Source organism: Apodemus sylvaticus, chromosome 13 (assembly GCF_947179515.1).
Source record: "Apodemus sylvaticus chromosome 13, mApoSyl1.1, whole genome shotgun sequence".
Lineage (NCBI taxonomy): Eukaryota > Metazoa > Chordata > Mammalia > Rodentia > Muridae > Apodemus > Apodemus sylvaticus.
Genome location: NC_067484.1, coordinates 94,233,171 through 94,256,580, shown reverse-complemented (window position 1 = coordinate 94,256,580; position 23,410 = coordinate 94,233,171). Strand labels below are relative to the sequence as shown.

The window sequence follows — 23,410 nt, the reverse complement described above, 5'->3', positions numbered from 1 at the left end:
TGCACACACAAACACACACACACACACACACACACACACACACACACACACACACACAGATGCATATATACTTACATATCTACTTTTAAAATAGCATAACAGATAGGCATTAAAGCCATACCTAATGAAACACCAATTCTCTGTGCAGACAGAATTGCCAGGAGGATTTCACAGATAAGGCAAAGAAAGGGATGTCAGGATTGGAGCCACTGCATTGTCTGCCTGTACCATGGGGCCACACACATCAACGTTCTTTAGCACAAGCCGAGAACTTCCAAGCATTGCTTCCCATTTGACACACATCTCCAGAGTCTGAGGATGCCTCCCAGGGAGCACAGCTGCCCGTGAGATGGATTCTTCCTCTCAGCTGACTCTGCAGAGCTAAACTCACCGGTGAAGCCTGTTGGAAAGCCCCAACTGGCTGCCAGGTCATCTGAGAATTCCAACTTCTACTCTGCTCTTAGAGCCGCTACCTGGGGTGACATGGATGCAACTCAAGCCTTCCTGAGAGTCCCTTCCTGTTCCTTCATGCTGTTTCTGTTGCCTCCTAGGGTTTGAGCCACACAATGAGCAGGAAGGCCATTGAGAAGCAGACTCTGGGGAGGCAGCTTCTGCATTTTAGTTTAAGAACAGACAGGTTGCTATTTTTAGCTTTGCATGGGAAAGTCCAAGGAAGTAGAGGGAGCATGGGTTACTCAGAAATCCCTTTCTGGGAAGCTGCCATCTTAGCTGATACGGACAAGAGAGGTGGAGATGTCTCTGACATTCTGATGACACCACGAGACCCTACTGCCACCTCAGAGCACCTCATCTGGTAAGTCACCCATTCTTTGCCTGTTTTAGGCAAAGAGAGAGGGTGAGAAAGCAAGGGTGGGAGATTCATTGTTCTTTGAAAACAGAGAGAATGGATATGGTCAACGAGGAGTGTTGAGGCAGAGGCTGAGCATCTTGTCCAGAGGGACAGATGAGTGACGCTGGAGGACCTGCTTATGGGCCTCGAGCAGGAGAAGATGGCTCATCACAAAGGTTGAGCAGCAACCACGGGTAACAGACGGAAGCAAGTGTGGACACGAGAGGCAGAAGTAGGCCTAATGACTGGGTCTTACCGTGGAGCAAGAGGAAGTTTGTTTGGGCAGGGCCCCAAAAGACAGATTATGTAGCCAGCCAGGCACAAGCAGAGAGAGCTTGAGAGGCATTGTGAGGTCAGGGAGCCTGTGGGCAGGAACTGTGTCAGCTGATGAGCTAATGGAGGCCTGAGAGTAACAGAAGAGCCGATGATGAGGAGGGTCTGTCCTTCGAAGAAAGGGTGAGTGTGGGCTTCAGTCCCTCTGTGATATTATTATCCCTGAAGGCGCAGGCTCAGGATCACTGCCCCATCTGTCTGTCTCAGCTTCCCAGCCACATGCTGCAAGGGCAGCTGTGTCCTGTCTGCAGTGAGCATTGCACTCTCTGGAAACCTTGTGATGTCCTGTGTTAGGGGCGATGCTACCTTAAGATAGGGATATATGAAATGTTTCCTTTGGGAAACACCGGGCACACCAAATGAGGGCTGCTGACCTTTCACTGCCCTGTCTGTTTTTCCTTTAGATTAAATAGACACACCCTAAATGCAACCCACTCTCCCTGAGAGCATTTGAAAAGCAGCCACATTCTTGGGGAAGTTGGGATAGTATCACATGTGAAGCTTCCCTGACACTCAGCAGAGAACCCTCATTGGCCCAGGGGAAGTGTGAGGGCTCAAATCACAAATGCTCAGAAGTCTTTGAAATCTCCCTGGGCAGCTGCTCTCTCTCAGATGTGAGATACTGAACATCGTTCAGAAACAAACTAACAAACACATACATACCTTTAGGGGGCTTAGAGAGATGGCCCAGCAGATAGGAGTATGCAAGTTCAGTTCCTAGCACCCACCTATAGGAGTTCCCGTCACCTGTGTCTCCAGTTCCTTCAGAATCAATGCCTCTGGCCTCTACAATGTCTCTGGTCTCATGTGTACAAACCTGTCTGTACACACAATTTAAAAATAATAAAATTCATTCTTTAAACAACCCTTTGGGGGTTGGAAGTTATTCTTAGCATATGTCCTTTACTCTGATGATTATTAAGAGTTTTGGGATAGGATGGGGGATGGGCTTACTTAGTAAGTAGCCCAGGCTGGCCTTGAACTGGTCACCTCGTGATCCTCTTGCTTTGGTTTCCTAAATTCTGCAATTGGGCACTACCACACCCAGCCTCTGATCACAGCTTTAATGAAAACACTAGGTGTGTGACAACTGAGGAAAGGCATGACCAGACGAAGCCTTTGTAGCAAAGTGTTATTGCTTCTGCTATGAACTTTGGGGACACTGCCATAAGCTGGCCTCCTTGGCTAGAAGGACTCGAGATGAGGCTTCTTGGGCAATGCTGGTTCTTTTCCCCATCTTTTCCTTTTTGTATAGGTGTTCCCAGCAAAACAAGCAGGGGTCTGAAGCATGGGATCAGCATGGAAAGCTGTTAGGCAAAGGGGAGACTGGAGCAAAGCCCTGCAGAGGCCTCGAGGGGACATGAAGGGCACATGACTAGGTTGTCCTGCTCAGGGGCTAAGTAATGGAATAGTTTTCTCCTGCATATGAGCCTGCTTCTGGACTGCCCTGCAGCTGCAGATTCTGACAGTTTCTGGGCAGGTGTGGTGGGCCGTGTGACTTCTGAGAGCAACCTCCACAGAGGACACTGACAGCTCAGGGGAGAAAGTGCCAGCCTGTGTCTGGTGCAGCAGACACTCACCAATCCAGCAATGAGACAGCTTGGGCCTCTTTGCGACTCTTATGTCGCTTAATGTCTCCAGAAGTGTCTCCTTTGCTTCAAGATACAAAGAGATGCCAGTTACACGGATAAAGAAATGGCCAACGCAGAGGTGTTGCTAGCTTTGTTTGACATTGCTGTCTCGTTGCTATGCTAGGATGCAAGGTGGTTTGGACTGGCTGGAGTTGTGTGCTTCCTCTTTAAGAGAATTCAGCCGCGTTAGGATACCCAGCCTTCTCCGGTTTTGTGGGAGTGGTTTGAGGCGTTTCTGCAGCTCTTCTCTGTGAGCATTCTCTCTTAGGCCACACCTCTTTGTCTGCTTGCCTTCCTTGCCTCTGTTGTGTCTGCTTTCAAGCACAGCCTCTGAGGCAACTCATCATCCAATCCTGCATACTCTGTCTTAATTAGATTACTGTGGCATGGCCAAAAGCAACTTGGTGAGGAGGATTTATTTTAGCTTATAGTTCCAGGCTACACTCTGTCACTGAGGGAACTCAGAGCAGGAACTCAAGCAGAGCAGGAACCTGGAGGCAGGAGCTGATACAGGGGCCATGAATGGGTGCTGCTTACTGCCTTTCTCTTCATACCTTGCTCAGACTGCTTCCTTATAGGCCCCTGGAACCACGAGCCCAGGAGTAGCACTGCTTGTGCTGAGCTTTACCCTCCCATCCTCCATATTAATCATCCATCAAGAAAATGCACCACAGGCCAGTCTGGTGGTGACATTTCTCAAATGAGGTTCCCACTTCCAAGATGGTTCTGGTTGATGTCCTGCATCTTTCCTCATACCACCATTCCCTAAGCATCATGGATAATCCTGACAGGCAGCCCAAGAGGACTTAGAATCACTTGGAAGACACCCCTAGACATACTAGAGAGAGTATTTCCATAGAGATTTACCTGGGGAAGGAAACTCTGCTAAGTCTGAGTGGTACTATTACATAGGCTGCAATCCTGGGTGTGCTGTGTTAGAGAGCAGAGGCTTGTGGACTGTCAGTACTCATCTACTTCCTGTCTGCAGACTCAGTGTGGCCAGGGGCTCATGTGTGCTGTGCTTCCCTGTCACGATGGACTGTACCCTCCCAAACTATGAGCCAAAACAATTCTCCCTTAGCTGCTTTTATCAGGTGCTTTTATTGTTTTAGCAATGAGAAAAGTAACGATTCCACTGTTTTCTCCAACTTGCTCTCTAGCCAGCCACTTGACACCTATTGTGTATCTATTATTGTTTCCAGTACTAAGGTATAAAGATAAATAAGAAAGGTACCATTCTGCCTCTGTGGAGCCTGTGGTCCCAAGTGGAATGTAAATTAAGCGTGATAACAGTGTTACTAGCCAACGACATGGTGTCAAGTTCTCAGTGCAGGGTACAGTGGGAATGAATAAATGGGATCCCATCAAGACTTGGTAGGCCAAGTATGTGTCCCAGAAGAAAACCATTTAGATGGAAACCCAGAGGCTGACACAGCAGGAGGCTGGTGAGAGGTGGGCATGGTGGGAGGTGTTCCAAATGGCAGATGCCAAGGCCAAAACAGTAAGAAAAACAACATGTAATGATGAACTTGGAAGATGGCAGAGGTGGGACGGAAGGAGTACTGAAGTTTTCAAGGGTGGGTCTGGAGGGGGTACTGAGGCTGGCAGGGGTGGAGCTGGAGGGGTACCGAGACTGGCAGGGGTGGGGCTGGAGAGGTACTTAGGCTGGACAACATGGGGGACTGTAAGCATCTAAGTTTCCACACCATAGCTTCTTTGCTTGGGGTCTTTGCAATGAACTGATATTACAGAGATCTAGATCTAGCACAGGAAGTCACACAGCTTTTCTAGCACATTTGAGGTTTTGATGAGTTCCAGGTGGCTGGCAGAAAGGGGAACCAGGAAAGTGCAAAAGGGGGGCGTGTCAGAGTATTGAGAGATACTGATGATAGGTGAAAAGAACCCCCCAAATCACCCCCAAAACCACAGAGTCCAGAGGAGGAATCCAAACATTTGGGAGCAACCAAGCTGAATGAAGGTAAGAGGCCCTTTGGGGCAGGCTAAGGGTGTGGCCACCTGGATCCTTGCCCATCTGTTAAGAGCCTGGCTGACTCCCCTAAGCAAAGTGGTCAGTGGACACCTCAGAACTGCGGTTTGTATTTATGGTTTTAATTAAATTGAGTTAACTGTAATAATTAGGGCTTCTGTTTGCCTTATTCACCAATCCAGAATGGCCCCTTTGAGCTGTCAGGCACAGCATGTCTGACTGCAGACCAAGGCTGTGTGTACTGGAGCTTGGGTTTCATGTTACCAACAGGGTAGCCTGATCCTCTGAGCTGAATTACAGTAATAGAAACTGAAATGACTTACTCCCAGCAGCCCCAAGACCCTGATATCATTTTGTTGCCTCTGTTATGTACCTCAAAGTCTTGTCCACACTCTGGGGCGAGTCCAGAATGCTTTGGGGCTCCAGATCAGAGAGCAATGAGACATGAGCTTGGAACTCAGGCCTCTCCCTTCCAAGCGTGGAGATCTTGAGCCAAAATTCTCACAAAACAGTCCTTAATCCATACCCTGGGAATGGTAGTGGTAACTTAAAGGTCTCAGATGGGAGTGCCAAAGGGATACTGAAACAGATTGTTGGGGGAAGATGTTTATTAAAAGTTATTGATAACAGATAGACAACGGTACAGCAGGGACTTCAAGGGAGTTCAGTCTTCAGCACTAGGGAAAGACAGCAAAGAGGAGACTCTACAGAGAGCAAGGGAAGCAAGGCCCAAATGGCAGAAGGAAGGGCATCTTCTTATGCTCTCTGAGCACAAACTTGCAAACAGGCGTTCTGATTCCCATGCAGGGTGCAGGGAAGAGATAAGAAGCAGGAGATCTGTCTACCAGTAATGGCACTGATGTAAACTCACTTCATCAGGTAAAGCTCCTGGCATCTAGAAGCCAGATTTCCCTGGCCACGATTGATGATTGGCTGTAGCCAGCTACAGAGAAACGTTGAGTTCCAAGCTGTGGCCAGGATTCACAAGGTCTCAGTAGTGTGTGTGTGTGTGTGTGTGTGTGTGTGTGTATAACTGTATGCTGTGCATGTGTGCCCTTGGGAAGCCAAAAAAGGAGACCAGGTTCTTTATATAACAAGACCACGTTTAAATAAATAAATATATGAATAGATAAATAAGAAAAGCCAAGGTTACCCACTGAACAAATGTGTATCAGTCAAGGCTGGACTACGTACCCTGGCACCCTGAGCCTTTTCTCTTAGCAATGTCTCTGCAACATTTTACATTTCAGTCCAACAAAGACATGGATTTCCTGCTTAAACTGAGCACTGTGGGATTTTACGAAGGTTAGGAACACAAACTCTAGTTATTGAATGTCCAAGTTCAACTCTTACCTCTAATCCTTAGTTACTGTGTGACATTTGGTGAGTTAGCTAATGTCTCTGTGCTTCCTTCTCATCATCTGTAGGATGGGATAGTAGCAGTGTTTGCTGAGGAGAGTGTCAACCATGACTTAATTCAGTTAAAGGCATTAATCAGGCACATGGAAATGATAGCTGAGATCATTACTTTTTATTTCACTAAGGTAGAGTCAACCTAACAGACTATATTAAGTTTTAGGATCAGATCAGGTGCCACAGTTAGTGGGGGGACAACATCTGACCGGGTGACTGTCACACGTGACAGTTGCTCCATGTGTGTATAGAAGTGTGTGCTGGATAGCTTTATGTCAGCTTGACACAGGCTAGAGTTATCTGAAGGAGGGAACCTCAGCTGAAGAGATGCCTCCAGAAGACCCAGCTATAAAGAATTTTCTTAAGCAGTGGTTGATTTGGGTGATTCTACTCCTGGGCTGGTGGTCCTGGATTCTATAAGAAAGTAGGCTGGGCAAGCCAGGGAGAGTTGCCAGTACACAACAACCTCCATGGCCTCTGCATCAACTCCTGCCTCCAGGAGTTGATGTCCAGGTCCTGATATCCTTCAATGATGAACAGTAATATGGAAGTGCAAGTCAAATAAACCCTTTTATCCCCAACTTGTTTTTTTCTTTTTTAAAGATCTATTTATTTACTATATGTAAGTACAGTGTAGCTTTCTTTAGACACACCAGAAGAGGGCATCAGATCTCATTACGGATGGTTGTGAGCCACCATGTTGTTGTTGGGATTTGAACTCAGGACCTTACGTGTCAGTGCTCTTACGCGCTGAGTCGACTTACCAGCCCTCCTCCCCATCTTGTTTTTTGGTCATAATGTTTTATCACAGCAATAGAAACCCTAGCTAAGACATAGTTACATGCAAAAAATGAAGGCACCAATATTCTATTGTGCTAAAAATGAAAAGACATAATTCACACTACTGATCATTTCCAAAGGAAATTCTTTTGACCTCAGATCATTACTAAGGTGCTAAAGAAGAACTATCTTGAAAGGTTAATGCTTTATTTTTAATGCTTTAAATAACTTCTAGATTTGAACCCGTTTGGTGGGAAAGGATGGACATCATGAAAATGGTTGGCTTTGCAACAGAAGAACAGGATCCTCCGTCGCTAGTTTTCCACAAACACCCTCACACTCAGGGGTAACTGGGAACTGGTGTTGACCATAAGCTTGTGGCTCCAAGAGTGGACAACATCTTTGTGTCTGTGCAGACTAGAGCTGCCTTTACCCCGTCACTGACAGCCAGGCCCCATGAATTTTTTTTCCAGGTCCTGTAGAAGACTTTCTATGGGCTCTGCCTGGGGACTCACTCAGAAAGCCCATAGAATGGGCTCGTCTTACATTGCATCTGAGAGAGGAAAGACATCTGGAAAGTGACAGAGGGCCATCCTCTCTCAACGCACAGGCTTCTTCTACCATTCTTAGAAGGGAAAACCACAAGAAAAAACAACAAAGAAAAAATTCTTTTTTCAAAGATTTGAGGGGTAAAAAGCAATGATCTGTGGTTGCTTTTGTTTCTTGTGGAATAGGCTCTTCATAGATCTTTAGTCCTCAGAGTTGGTGTGGGGATGCTGAGCCTGCGGCAGTGGGGCTTTCCTATCCCCAGTAGGCACTTAGGCTAGGGAGCGAGTGTGGTGGATAGACTCATAGGCTAAGAGCAGAGAAGATGTAGTCGGATCCTTGTTCAAAGAGACAAGAAGCTACAGAAAATAGAGCAAACAGCCCGGCCAAGGGAGATAAAGCCAGAGCAAAACCATGAATGGAAGTCCTTAGAAAGCTGCCCACAATACCTTCTAAGCCTTAGGTCAACCCCAGAAACTCTTCAGAGATGTAGCTGTCACCAAACCCATTTTTGCAAGTACCAAAACTGGTCCACAGAGGTGATGCAGAAATGAGTCATCTGACCCTGGGATGTGGGTCAGAGTCCTGGCCTTGGATAGGAACTTCTCAAAGTGAAAGGAGGCAGGAACTTAAGAGCAGAGGTTGGCTGGAGTGCTCCAAATGTCACCTTCAACTCAACAATTTCTTCAAGGAAATCCAAGTCTCATTGTTCTTTGTCACCAAAGCAGCTGCAGTTCCTCGTTGGCCCTGCTCTCAGAATCTTCCTTTTTCACTTCCTCTTCCCCTTCCCAGCTGGTTTTCTTGTGATTACCAACGGACATGGAGAAATGAACTCAGAGAACTCCAGTGAGGGCACAGACTGTCCCTCTCCCTAAATGGCTGGCTCACAAGGTCAGGACAACATCCTACTGCAAGGACAGTCTCTGGGGAGCAGCAGCAGCGGGAGGAGGAGGCTTGAGCTTTCGGATGGGGCCAGCCTGGGGAAGCTACAGATTGTAGAGGGAACACAGGGGAAGGACAGGAGTGCGGTCCAGAGTCGACCTCCATGATGATAGGCACAGTTTGGAAGCTGCATCATCACGATCCTGCAATGTCATCTTTCTACCTTGTTTTGGAATGATTTGGAATCTAGTACCTTTCACTTATTATAAAATGACAAATGTCACAAACACACAGTCCTTCTTGTCAGTCTCTTGAGGGAAGGGGGGTGGGGTGGGGGAAGGAAGCTAGCCACATGTAACATTTCTGTGGTGTGTCCAGAAGAGCTTGTGTTCTTTCTCCCCACTTAGAATTAAGAATCACAATGTTAAGAGTGTGGAGTCCTCAGTTTTGAAATGATCTTTGCATCCAATTTTAGGACAGGAGAGATTACATTTCGGATTAAAAAATCTCAATGTAAAATCTAAGTTTCTTTTTCCAGGCTGCAATAGCAAAGTGGGACACCCCCTCCCCACCCCCCGCACGTGCTTTTAAAGGCTGTCTTCTACTCTAAGGAAAAGGTATACGGTCTGACCAAAGGCTTGAGGAAAATAAGACTGCTCATGCTGAGTCCAACATTCTAGAAAGAAGAAAGGCTTGTTGGAAGAACTGCAGACTGAATTTGGAAATAAAAGCTCAAGTTCTTAGAAACACCAGGAAACACTCACAGACCAGCACTGTCATCAGCTACATTTCTAAAGAAATAAACAATCTCAGAAAGCATAATAAAGGTAAATAAACTTCGCTGGGTTCTGGTGTTAGCTCTCTAGAGTGTCTCTAAGCTGTTTTCTAGTTAAGCGGAGTAATTTTCTTCTTGGACAAATGAGACAGGTTTAGAATTATAAAAAGTGGCTAGACCAGTTGGGGAGATCAAGGCACAAAGGTTTGATCAACCCCAGGCTGCTGGGGTTACCTGCCACCACTGAGAGACGGCCTATGGGGTCCCCCTGTCCCCCTGTCCCTCTTCTTTCATTGATCCAAATGTCTCCTCATTTGGAGACAAAAGTGGGCTTGTGATCCATCCCTGCTTTCCACACCCCCCTTCCCTATGGTGAAACCAAATGTCCAGACTTCTGCGACTTTCACGCGGAGACACTGTCGGGCCTCAGGCCCGTCCAGTCTGTGCAGTCGGCTCTGGCTGGACGGCCAGGTAAGCCATGCCAGGCTTGCAGGGTGGGGGTGGGGGGTCAAGTACAGGTTGCCAGGCGGTAAGGTGGCGGGGCGGGGGGGGGGGGTTGGGGGGAGGGGCAACGGGGGAGGGGCGGTGGGCTGCGCCCAGCACCCGCGGGGGTCGTCTTTGTAGAGCTCCGCTGGGAATGCAGGGCGAGTTCTTCCGTGCTGTATGTCTGTTAGCCTCGGGCAGCACGGCTACTTTGCTAATTGTGCTTCAGTAGGAGCAGCTGGACTGGAGGGAGTCCTTGGCCACCTGGACGTCCCCAGGTTCCCCATCTTAGCGCTGCACCAAGATCTCTTGTGGACCGCGTGCTGGTTTCTTCTTGTCATGTTATCTTTGGCTCAGGAGTAAACTTCACTACTCCTAAAAGTGGCTTCACCTGAAGGTTAACTCATCTCCCTGTGCAGCAACAGAAAGTGGAATCCTGTCCCTTCTTGTTGGGCATCCACAAGCCAGGACAGGTGGGAAGGGCGTGGCCATCCTGTCTGCAGCCAGCTTGGCGAGCACTGGTCTGTGCCCTTAACCTGCTTTCAGGTGTGTCCTAATCCATGAGGCTTTGGTGGGCCAGTGCACCAGGGAGCACTCCTTCACCCTTCATCCCTGGAGCATTTCCTTAGAGCACAAACCTCATGCAGAATCGCCCCAAACTCACAACCCTTAAAGCGTCATTCATCCCCGACATCCTTCAAGTCTAGCATTCCTCACCTGAGAAGAGGGGTGTTGTGTCCCTCGCTTGGAAATAAGTATTTTGAGACTGATTATACAAATGACAAAGATAAAAGCCTCTTGGAGCCATGGCAGTTTTGACTTTAAACATGAGGCAAGTTAACAAGGAAAGCATCAATAAATTCAGCCTAGGGCATGACCCAGCACTAAATTGTCTCTTACAGTGTCCAGATTCCGGCCAAGTTGTCAAACTGATGCCCCTCTTCTCCAGCGCCTCCTCAGTCCTCTCTCAGACTGAGTTGTTTTTCTTGGTTTCCTTTTGTTTGGCTGCCAAGCTGTCACTGTGCTACTTTCCCCCTATTTTCTAACTCTTTTCCAAGTTCCTTAGGCATGACCGAAATAACACAGTCACCACTTTGCTAGTCGCTAAATCGCTCTAGTTGCTTCCCTAGCAACTAAAAACCAGCTCCCTCTCAGAACGTCTCGTTCAGTGCCTGCCCCCTACACAAGCTGGTGAAAGATGGAAGGGCCGGCCTTAACTAAACACAAGGACTTGGAGAAAGCAGTTGGAATGAACACCATGGTGTTCTTTTCAGTCCCCTTCAGCACACAAGGCTGTATGGCATGCTGTGTAAGAACATCCCCAAAGAGCCATTTGACCCTCAGCAGGGAGTAGAGCAGAAGGAGCTAGCCCAGAGGCATGCAGTGTACCTAAGTAAATAATCCAGAGGGATTACACCATGTTGGAATAATGGGTGGATCAGCTGAAGCTGTCCAAGGATGCTTTTGTCTATATGATTACCAGCTACTTTCCTTCAGAGGCCATGGGTAAGCAGTTTGGGAGCTTGGAACCCTTTATGCAGAAGGAGTCTGTGTGAAGCACTGTGCTATCTTCCTGCTCTGACAGAGTTAGAAGGGAATCATGAGATGGCTACAAACACACCCCATGCTACTTTCCCACCGATATCTGGGAAATGAAGGCCATGAGATTGCCCTTTTCACTTAGCACACCGAGTAAGCCCTTTGTGGAATAAGTGATTCTAACGGCTCACTCGACAATGCTGATCACAAGAAGAAGATAATGAGGGTTTTCCCAAGGATGTGAAATTCTCATGGCATGACATCACTCTTTAGTATTTTTGAGAAAAATGTAACTATCAGCACTGTGCATGGTTACAGTGTGCTGAGCCTTTCATTCAATCCTTGCATAGATGATCTCATTTACCTCTTTCAAAGTTTCAGAGAAACTTAAATGGGAAGACTAGTTTCATAGTTGACGAAATAAAGGAGAGGTTCTCAGGGGAGGTTGTATGACTTGACCAGCATCACACAGCTGCAGAACCAGTGATGTTAGAAAACTGCTTTTGAGGCAGATCAATGGAACAGGATTGAAGATCCAGAAATGAACCCACATACCTATGACCACTTGATCCTCAACAAAGGGGCTGAAAACATCCAATGGAAAAAAGATATCCTTTTCAACAAATGGTGCTGGTTCAACTGGAGGTCAGCATGCAGAAGAATGAGAATTGATCCATCCTTGTCTCCTTGTACTAAGCTCAACTCTAAATGGATCAAGGACCTACACATAAAGCCAGACACTCTGAAGCTAATAGAAAAGAAACTGGGGAAGACCCTTGAGGACATCAGTACAGGGGGAAAGTCCCTGAACAGAACACCAATAGCGTATGCTCTAAGATCAAGAATTGACAAGTGGGACCTCATAAAATTACAAAGTTTCTGCATGGCAAAGGACACCATCAAAAGGACAAATCGGCAACCAACAAATTGGGAAAAGATCTTCACCAATCCTACATCAGATAGAGGGCTAATATCCAATATATATAAAGAACTCAAGAAGTTAGACTCCAGAAAACCAAACAACCCTATTAAAAAATGGGGTACAGAGTTAAACAAAGAATTCTCACCTGAAGAACTTCGGATGGCAGAGAAGCATCTTTAAAAATGCTCAATTTCATTAGTCATTAGGGAAGTGCAAATCAAAACAACCCTGAGATTTCACCTTACACCAGTCAGAATGGCTAAGATTAAAAATTCAGGAGACAGCAGGTGTTGGTGAGGATGTGGAAAAGGGGAACACTCCTCCACTGCTGGTGGGGTTGCAAATTGGTACAACCACTCTAGAAATCAGTCTGGCGGTTCCTCAGAAAACTGGGTACCTCACTTCTGGAGGATCCTGCTATACCACTCCTGGGCATATACCCAGAGAATTCCCCAGCATGTAATAAGGATACGTGCTCCACTATGTTCATAGCAGCCCTATTTGTAATAGCCAGAAGCTGGAAAGAATCCAGGTATCCCTCAACAGAAGAATGGATGTAAAAAATGTGGTATGTACACAATGGAGTACTATTCAGCCATTAGAAACAATGAATTCATGAAATTCTTAGGCAAATGGATGGATCTGGAGAACATCATACTAAGTGAGGTAACCCAGTCTCACAAGATCACTCATGGTATGCACTTATATTAACCTAGAAAACTGGAATCCCCAAAACATAATCCACACATCAAATGAGGTACAAGAATGGAGGAGTGACCCCTGGTTCTGGAAAGACTCAGTGTAGAGTATAGGGCAAAACCAGAGCAGGGAAGTGGGAAGGGGTGGGCAGGAAAACGGGGAGGGAAGGGGGCTTATGTGACTTTCGGGGAGTGGGGGGCCAGAAAAGGGGAAATCATTTGAAATGTAAATAAAAAATATATCGAATAAAAAAATAAAGGAAAAAAACTGCTTTTGCCCTCTCTGCCTTCTGTGTGATTTCATACTCGAAAGTCATTAGTGACGTAGATCAAGAAAGGAGTTTAGGGGGTTGAAGACATAGCTCACCAGTTAAGAGCCTTTGCTGCTCTTTCAGTGGACCTAAGTTCCCAGAACCCTCACTGTGCAGCTCCCAAGACCCAGTAACTCAGGACAGCTGATGTCCTCTTCTGGCCTCCAGGGGCACACATACATACTATAGGTGTGCACATACACCTATAAAATTTTCAAATAATTTTTAAGAAAAATGAAATTAGAATAATTATCATTAGCCGTGGCTGTACAAGCTGGGCACTTACCTTGCTTATCATCTTGTAAGACAAATGCATAGTATCACCCCAATCCAGAGCCGGAATAGCAAAGGTCTGAAGATCACATCAGGGCAGACCTGGCATTGAACCTAGCTCTGCTCACTCTTGGCCTGTGCTATTAGCCTGACTGTGGTCCCTAGCCACCATTGGCTGTGTCATTCGTGTCTGTGTACACATGTGTATGCTTAGGAGTATATAACAGAGATATTCACTTGGGTGACTAGCCTGAAATGCAACCTTTTCTCTGATGACAGTCCTTCAAATTTGTCAAGTGGCTAAGGTGCCCCTGAGAGACAATTCTGAGAAACTGTTCCTGAGATATGATGCTAGCCCCCTGAGATTGTTCCCGAATGCAATGACTTTCCCCCTTTACCCTTCCCCACACCTGCTTGCTTGCCTTTATAACGCCTTGTGTGAAAATTAACGTGTGACAGCTTGATCGGAATACTGACTTGCTGTCTGCCTCTTTGTGTTTCTTGCCCCCCTACCCCCTGCCCCCTTCCTAGGTAGCTCCAGGAACCCTGTTGACTGTCCTGTGGGTCAGGACAGGTAAGAGCAGGGTAGGCAGGATTTCTTTGGTTACAGGAGGTTTGGGGATTGTACCTAAAGACAGGTAAGGGTTGGGTGGTGGAAGGCAGGACATGAAGAGACACCAACTTTGCAAATGGAGACATGGATGCCACACAGCACAGAGCAGTGAGTCTGGCTGACCTGAGATTCAGGTTAAGGACTGTAGCTGAGCCTGACATCCTGTCTATTCATCTTTGACCCTGCTTTTACCCTCTGTCTAGCACAAAGTCTGGCAAATAAATGTTTAATAAATGTCAAGGTGAATGTCAGGTTAGTTGATTTCCCTTACTCAGTCTGAGATACGCTCACTTGGTGCCCTCTCTCTCCCATCCCTGCCATGTGCCTTTGCCTTTCCTCCTTCGGTCTACTCTGTTTGTTTGCACTGTATCCACCAGCTTCTTGTCACAGGAAAGAGATGTTTATACATGGAGAAACAGCAAAACTCACGAGCCGTGTCTCCAGTGAGGCTGGCAATGACGATGAGACTTGAGATCAACTGTATAGTGCTTTCTTACTGTGCAAGCCTCTGTTCTGTGCACTTTATTTATGTTCACATATTCATCTCACTGTGAAGACAGCCCGTCCATGGTTCTTGGTCAAGAAACACAGGTCTTGGGTGCTTGAAGTCACTGAGAATTTGGGATCGAGCCCTCTTTTAACCCCAGGCCTATCTTCACTGTACCTTAAACATTATGTAACACAGGTCTTTTTCAAAGAGCTGAACTGCTCCAGACGGAGTCTGGCTCCAACTGCCCCCAGGACACACTGCCACGCCCCTGATGTGTGAGGCTCTGACCTTCACCTCAAATGGTGCAAGGTCAGTACTAAGTCTCAAGTCATTCTGAGGTGTTCACTTTTCTTCTTCTTTCACATCTACCCTGCCTTCTTCTGCTTTTCCCCTTCCTTTCCTCTTTCTCTTTTTCCCCATCTCTTTCAGATTTCTTGGAAGTTTTTATTCTTCCTCTTAATTATTGTGAAAAAGGACCAAGTTTATGCAACAAATCATGCTCTTTTGAAAGTCCCATTTAGACCAGAGTGCAGCTAGAGGTCCTGCACGCCAAGAAACAATCTTTGTTGACATGAATCCTAAGCAAGCTGTCCCTCAGTACATACTGAGAATACACAGTCCTATGGAGCAGTCGCCTACTCTCCCTTTGACTGGCCAGGGTCTTACAGGAGTTTGGGGTGGGAGTGGTGCCCAGCTGTTGACTGGCCAGGGTCTTACAGAAGTCAGGCTGGGAGGTGGTGGCAGGGGACATGTACCCATCTCTACTCTCCAAGTGGCAGAGTCAGCTCAGGCAGCCTGCTGGTAAGGATTGTAGGGATTTGACAGGTCCTTCAAAAATTGAAATGAAGCAGCCATAGATGAAATGCTGGTCTCCCTTGGATTCAAGTTAATACATTAAGCAGCTATATTAAGTGGGACTATGAACTATATGCACTTCACGGCACAGTCAGATTTGAATTTTCTGCCCTTGCCTGCAAGCCTTACTTTCAAACCAGGCTTTCCACTGATATTAAACTGCCAGACAATCTTAGGATTTGAGTTGGTTGTTTTGAAGTAGAGGCAAAGAACATAATAGAGGAGAAGACTGTGGAGCAGCAACTCAGTGACCTAGGGAAAGGGATGTGTCATTCTAATATTGAAAATGTCCCCCAAAAGTGTACAGTGTTTCCTCCCCAGTCACTGAGAACAGGAAACATTTAGCAGAAGCCATATTAACGTGATAGCTTGGTTTTTGTCTGTCTTTGAGAAAGGTCTCACTATATAGCCCAGGCTGGCCTCAAACTCACAATCCTTTTGTCTCATACTTCTAAGTGAGAGGTCATATTGTAATTATCAAGCTTTCCAACCCAGTGTATTGATTAGCAAGGGCTGATCAATGGGCACAGGACTTTATAGAGCCTTTAACATTATGGTCTAGGTTTATATTAACCCCCATGGTGGGATGGAGCATGGGTAGGCTTATTCACGTAGTGAATAGTGCCATAGTATGTGGCACTATTCCTAGAGCCTTCAAAGCCCACATGATTCATGCTGCCTCCTTGGTGCTAGGTAGCCTGCAAGTCTAGAAATAAATACAATAATTTGTGTGTCACCTTAAGCCTCTGATCTCACTTGTCCTTCATTGCAGCTCCAAAAGCTTCCCATGACATCTATTGACAAAAGTCTTCAGAGTGAAGGGGCTGTGTTCCAGATTCAGAATTGTTAGTTCAGAGAGGTAAGTTTGGGATGGGGATGGATCCAACTTTACCACATTCATGCAACAGGGACTTTCCAGTTGGCTTTGCATGCTGAATGTACAATGTGTCAGAGAATGGTGGGGATCCTGCTAACATCTGAATATCGGGGTGAAGAGGTAACAGTGGGCTGGTTGCTCACACCTGGAAATGATATTCTGTTGGCTCCCTGAAGCTCCCGTGAGAGGACAAAGGTTGAACTGTGAGCACTGTGCCTGTGGGAGCTTGTGCACTGACTGAGAGGGAGCTCAGGTCTGTTCCTCCCACCTTCATGCTCATTTAATTTGTCCCCATAGCTGTCTGTAAGTGAGGATAAGAATGTTGATTCATGAGTTGCTAAAGGCTGTGGAGGAACCGTCCCTTATGCAAACAGCACTGATGTGAAAGCGCTGTAGAGATGCAATGATTCAAAGTTGACTTTTATCCTGCTTCCAAACTGAATGTATTGTCACACCACGCTGCTTTTATTTTCCTTCATTTGAATATTTCTTCCCTTCTCTCCTCCACCTTCTTCCTTTCCCCTCTCCCTTGTTCTTTTCCCCTTTACTTGAAGACTCCTGCAAAATCTTAGGTGGAAAGTATTCCTAACCATAAACTCTGGCATCTAAACAGCACAAACTGAAGCCTTCTGAGTACTACAGTGACCAACAGTGGAAATTGCTACATGTGCCCTCAGAAAGAACACAGTAGGAGCACAGGTGCTTAATATTGTTATATATCTTCATGCAAGGAGGGCTATATATAAAAAATAAAACTGATTTTGGCTTAAACTCTAGCACTAGATATCTCATTATGTGTAAGTAACCATCTTAAAATAGTTCTAATGCAAAGCATTTCAGGTAAGGTATACCCAAAATGCTATAGACCCACCATAGCCACAGCCAGCATGGAGATGGAGTCTTGCCGTGTAGCCCTGATTGGACTAGAACTCACTATGTGTGATAGGCTGATCTCAAATTCATAAAGATCCACGTGTTTCTGTAGTGGATTTGGTCTAATGTTGCTTGTATTCTAATGTTCATTTGGGCCCCCAAAATTGTTTGTATGAGAGAGTCCACATGTAAGACACCGAGGGACCCCGCCTTCAGTTGCTTCTGATTGGTAAATGAGGATGCAGGCAGCCAATGGCTGGGCAGGGCAGACAGAGCCGGGACTTTGGGCTTGGGACCTGAGAAGGTGGAAGAAGGGGGATCCTCCATGCCAGGAGAACATGCAGGAGAGAAGAGATGCCTGAGAAGAGCACAGGACAGAGAGGTGTGACCACCACGTGAAGGAGCCGGGAGAGTGCGGCCCAGAGGGCTGCTTAGCTGGGTCCGGGACAGTCAAGGTAGAACATAGAATTCAGTAAGCAATGATTTGGGATTGTTGGCAGAAGGTGGGTTAACCTCATGGAGGTTAGGAAGTAGCCCAGCTATTGTGCTGTTTAAGACATATCAAAATATAAAGGTTGTGTGTGTGTGTGTGTGTGTGTGTGTGTGTGTGTGTCTTTCATTCGGGAACATAAACAATTGGGGTGGGTAGCAAAACCACCCACCACCAGGATTTATGAATTATTTAATTAATTCAACATGCTTCTTTCTCCTGAGTGCTGGGACTAAAGACATGCACCAACCTATCTGGCCTTTGAGTATTTTTTAGAAAGGGTTTTTTTTTTTTTTTTTTAAACTATTAAAAGAGTTTTATTTAAAAATATATAACCCATACCAGGCATGGTGACAGGAGGGTTTGAGGCTGCCTGGTCTACAGAATGAGTTATAGGACAGCCAATAGTATGTAGAGAGACCCTATCTTAAAAAACAACCAACAAATCCCCTCAGTCCCCCAAGAAAACACATGTTTGTTTATATTGAAACACAGGCTTTGTGTACTTGTAGACATGAGACTGTATAAATAAATTAGCACTTATATTTATTTATTTATTTATTTAGCAGTGCAGGAGTTTGAAGTCAGGACCTTGAACATGTTAAGCTATACCCTTGGACCTACTTCTTAAAATTCTGAATAGTATTTTACAGCATGGCAGTGCATTATAAATACAGCAGGTAGATCCACATTCATTTTCATAATTTTCTAAGTCTCCTTTTCTCCAGGTATTTATGTAAGCTTCATTTGTCTGTAAATACTTAATAACATGTATGTTGTGTTGAATTGAATAACTGTAACAGGCATACTTACCCTCTTCCTCTTAGATTTTACACTCCCAACCATAGACATGCACTTACAGTGCGCAAGGTTGCCCATCCACCAAGTCTGTCCAAATTCTTTTCAGAGTTTGTCAGACAGAAATGCGAGTCATTTTAGACCTTTGCTAGTACATATATTAACATTTAAAGTTCCCATTTTTTACCAGTTCTTTTTTTCTTTCTTTTCTCTTCTTCCTCTTCCTCCTCTTCTTCATGAGACAGACTTCTAGGAATGGGAGAGCTGGGAACATATTAAAGAATTATATTTTATAGTAGCAACACCAACATAAAACAAACCCCATAGTTCAACAACAAAAGCTTGGTGAGAGGTGCTTGTCCCATGACACAACATTATTTGCCACCAATGAGAACACAATGGAGTTCTGCCAGGTGAGTGGAAGGGATTTCCATATGGTGGTTAACAGAGACAATCTGCAAGCAATTGTGTGTAATGTATGATACCACTCCGTTTCTGGAAAACAGACAAGACAAAATGAAACAGAAACAAAACCCAACCTCTGCAAGCACAAGCAGCCCAAATGGAAGGGCTAGTGTACTTATGCCCTAGTCAGGACATGTGTTTATTAAGTGAGGTAACCCAATCACAAAAGAATACACATGGAATGCAATCTCTGATAAGTGGATATTAATTAGCCCAGAAGCTCTGAATACCCAAGGCACAAATTACATAACAAATGACTCCCATGAAGAAGTATGGAGAGGGTCCTGATCCTGGAAAGGATTGATCTAGCATGGGAAGGGAATATAAGGACAGAGAAAAAGGAGGGAGGTGATTGGAGAAGGGATAGAGAGAAGAAGGTTTATGGGACATATGGGGAGGGGGGATCCGGGAAAGGGGAAATCATTTGGAATGTAAACAAAGAATATAGAAAATAAAAATTAAAAAAAAACAAAAAAAAAACAAAAAAACAAAACAAAACAAAAAAAAGAAACTGGGATTTCTGGTTGGTTTGTTTGTTTGTTAACTGGCCTGTTTGTTTTCTAAAGAGAGGAAAGGGTGCCTCAGAGTTGGATGGGTGGGAGGTGGGGAGGATCTGGAGGCAATGAAGGAGGGAACCATGATCAGAATATACTGTATGAAAAAAATTATTTTCAATGAAGAAAAGAAAAATTGGGGATCTAAATGATAGTATTCTTAGGAGGAAAAATTGTTTCCCACAGATTATGATAAAAACATTTTAAATAGTAGGAAGACAAGACTGTGACGTTTAAAGGTGACATGGGTACAGAGACAAAGCTGTGCAGAGATCCTATCCTGGATCCCCAGGACTTCAAAGCACTTTCCTCCTCACCTCTGTAGCTTGTGATTGATTTTATAGATAGAAAGATAGATGGACAGACAGACAGACAGATAGACAGATAGTAGATGGATGGATGAGAGAGAGAGAGAGAGAGAGAGAGAGAGAGAGAGAGAGAGAGAGAGAGAGAGAGGAGAGATAATATTTGGAAATATTCTGATCTGTTTGCCAACCTAACACTTTTCTGTCAGGTATCTATCTATTGGACAGCTGTCCTCATTTTCTTTAGGTATCTGCCACAAAGTCACCTTATCCAAAACTACTTTCTGCTGAGTGTGGTGACCTGTGCCTCAATCCTGGCATTTCAGAGGCTGGGGCATGAGTTCAAGACCAGACAGAGCTCCATAGAGAGTTTGAGGCCAGCAAATGTCTCAGAAGAAAAAAATTGTAAAGGCATTCAGAGGATGAAGACAGATTACCTGCAGATGGGTGGGAATTAGAATGAAAACAGTTTTCAATAAGAACACTGTGAAGTGGTGGGATATCACCAAACTGTGGGAAATGACAACAATAAAAATATCCAGTTTAGCATGAGAACCCAGTACACAGAACCCAGGGGTCAAACTAGGGTAAAGACAGTGTAAATGACTGCCAAGCACTTCTGGACAGACAGTCATATATATTGCCTACTTGGGAATGGCTTCCCCCATCAGATGCTCTAAATGCAAACATCCAAGCCTATTACATTCCATGACTGCAAGACTGGGTTTTTTGTTTGTTTGTTTGTTTGTTTTGTTTTTCATTATGTTAAAAGAGGAATCTTTGGAGCTGGTGAGATGACTCAGAAGTTAAGAACACTAGCTGCTCTTCCAGAGCTTCTGAGTTCAATTCCCAGAAACCACATGGTGGCTCATAACCATCGCTAAGGGGGAATCTGATGCACCCTTCTGGCATGAGGATATATATACAACAGAGCACTCATACATTAAATTTTAAAAAAAATTAGGAAAAGGAGTCTGCATTGAGTAATTGTCTTTACTGGGTTGTTCTGTGGCCATGTCTATGAGGGACTGCCTTGGTCATTAATAGGTGTAGGAGGGCCCAGCCCACTGTGAACAGTACCATATCCTAAGCAGATGGTTCTGGCCCGTACAGGAAAGCATGGATGTGCAAACATGGCACCAGCAGCCTTCCTCAGCTATAAGTTCCCTGATCAGAGGTACTGATGTGTAGAAGAGCAAGCAGGCTTGCCTTCAAGGTTCTGCTAGAGTTCCTGCCCTGACTTCCCCCAGTGAAGAACTGTAACCCATAAGCCAGATTAACCCATTTCTGGCCAAAGGTGTTTTAGGTCAGCGTGTTTCATCACAGCAACAGAAAGCAAATGAGGGTGCATAAAAAACAGCAATCGCTTCCTAAAACTCAAGTAAAATATATAAAACAACAAAAAAAAGATGCTTTAGAAGTTCCTTACTGGCCCCAGCAAGGCAGTGGGCATCATGGTCAGCAAACAGCAGTTTATAGTGAGGTGAGTGCATGAAGAGACACCAGACACAAGAGATATTGCGCAGGCTGCACTGTTGCATCTTGTGTTGCCTTCCACTTCCTATTTATGCAACTTGAGGTTGTGGTTATAATTATTTCTGAAAGCTACAAAAAAATTTTCAAGGCTGACACACCCACATTTGTCAGTCTTGTATTGTGTCACGTAAAGAATATGTACAGCTTGGTAACTATTGGAATTAAAACAGCTCCTATCAACACATCCCTGATGCCATCAGGATTAGGGAGGTGTTTGGCTACGTTCTGTCACGTCCGTACTTGAGTTGGCCCAAGCCAGTGTGCCTGCCCGAATCTGGATTTTCATTGGGCTTGGACAGAGTATAGGGACAGTTCTTATTCTGTCCACTGGGAAAACAGAGGCAGGAAACACATCATGCAATGTCCTATTAGCAGAGGACAAGGCCACTTGGTGGCAATTAATCTAATCCTTATGGCTAAGAGGAGGTGTCAGCCAAGTTGTCCGGGCCTGCTTGCTTCTTTTGGAGGAAACCTTATCTGGATTTGGCTTTTTATCATTTTCTATATTAAATCCAGCTTTACATTTTTGTGTGTGACATGCTCTGAGCACATTGCCTCATACTGTGAGTCTAATTCCAAATGATCACAACATCAAGGCCAAGTCTGCAGGACACCACATCTCTGTGCGTTCACAAGTGTCCAGCTCTGACCGAGAGCAGTGTTTGTGGATGTGGGGTTGCTGGATCTCCTAGACACATTATTACTCAAATAACAGCCATTATTTAAAACATCTCCTCAAATGATCCATACAGGTGCCATTCAAACAAACGCCTTCTTAGCTTTTTCTTTTTTGTTTAATTTGGAATAAGTTGTTTGTAGAGAAAAAGAAACTTAAACTGCTTTCCTTCTGCATTCTGTCTTTGAATTCATTGTAGTACTCCTCTCTGGGCTCTGAGTCTAACTCCAGAGACACATAAGCAAGATGGGTACTGCCTCTAGGCTGTGGACCCCTCTACAGGGATGAACACTCCAGCCCTTAGCTTGGTATGGCTAAGACACTTGATAAATACTGGACAAAGCAAACCTGGCCCACAGCTCCTAGTTCTGTTGGCAGAGATATCCCCACAAACAAAGGAAGTGGGTCAGGAGGTCCCCAGGTGATCAACTGTCCCAGTTTACCTGGGGCTGGAGAGCTTCCTAGGACATGGGACTTTAGCACTCAGTCCTTGCTGGGTTCTTGATTCACACCACATGGAGCAGGGTGCTAACCTGAAATGCAGCCACTGTGCTGTGTCCCCTCCTCTCGCATTCCCTTCACCGATGGCAATAGTATTTCTGTGGTGTACTAACCTAGGGCACTTAACCAGACTTTCAAAGTCTGGCTAAGATGTCATTTCTTTGAAATCTCCCTGGACTGCATCCTGGACTGTAGCAGGGAGGCTCTTGGTGGCTAGGACTGCCTGTGGTTCTTTCTCTATACTCCCAAAATCCCAAGGGCTCCCGAAGTTGGAAAGAGCATCTGCCATTTATTTGGCTGTCAAACCTGACCTTTCAGATAGCAAAGCCCCCTATTCTCCGTCTTTCATTCTCTCACCTCTTTTCCTTTTCCCTTTCCTGCCTCCTTCTATCCCTCTCTTCTTCCCTTCCTTCCTGGTGGAGATTGAACTTAGGACTTCGGCCATGCTAGACAAGTATTCATTCCACCACTCTATTACTGAGGTATATCCCTAGTCACCTCCCCTTGAGTGTGCCTTTGTGTATGTGTATGTGCGGGGGCCAGTAAGGGTGGTGGTAGGGGAACAGGGCTTCTCAGTAACAAGCCTGGATTTTTACATGTGGTCTGGGGCTTGAACCTTGGGTCTTGAAGCTTGCATATCAAGCACTTTACCTACTGAGCCATTTCCTCATCCCCTCCCCAGGATCCTTTTAACTTCTAATTCATGTCACGCATTTGTGCTACAGGAAGATGTTCATGCGTTGATGACACCGCTGTGATTATTACTGGTATGTGCATCACCATATGGAGTCTGAACAAGCTTTCAGGGGCTTCTTCTGAGGGAGGCAGAACCATTCTAGCTCAGCAGAGCTAAACTATCATTGTGCCAGTAAGAACCATGTGTATCCCAGCTGCTGTAGTTCTTCTCTGAAATAGGGACAATCATGTCTGTCCTGACACGTGAGCTAAAAAGTG

The 23,410-nt window shown here is 45.4% G+C and overlaps 1 long non-coding RNA gene across 1 annotated transcript; it reads left to right on the top strand.

The window, feature by feature from the left end:
* The first annotated feature begins 1,248 nt into the window (after positions 1–1,248).
* On the top strand, positions 1,249–17,029 carry LOC127663930 (uncharacterized). The gene is made up of 3 exons (XR_007973068.1): positions 1,249–1,306; positions 16,154–16,240; positions 16,813–17,029. It is a non-coding gene; the product is annotated as an uncharacterized LOC127663930 (long non-coding RNA).
* Positions 17,030–23,410: the final 6,381 nt, after the last annotated feature.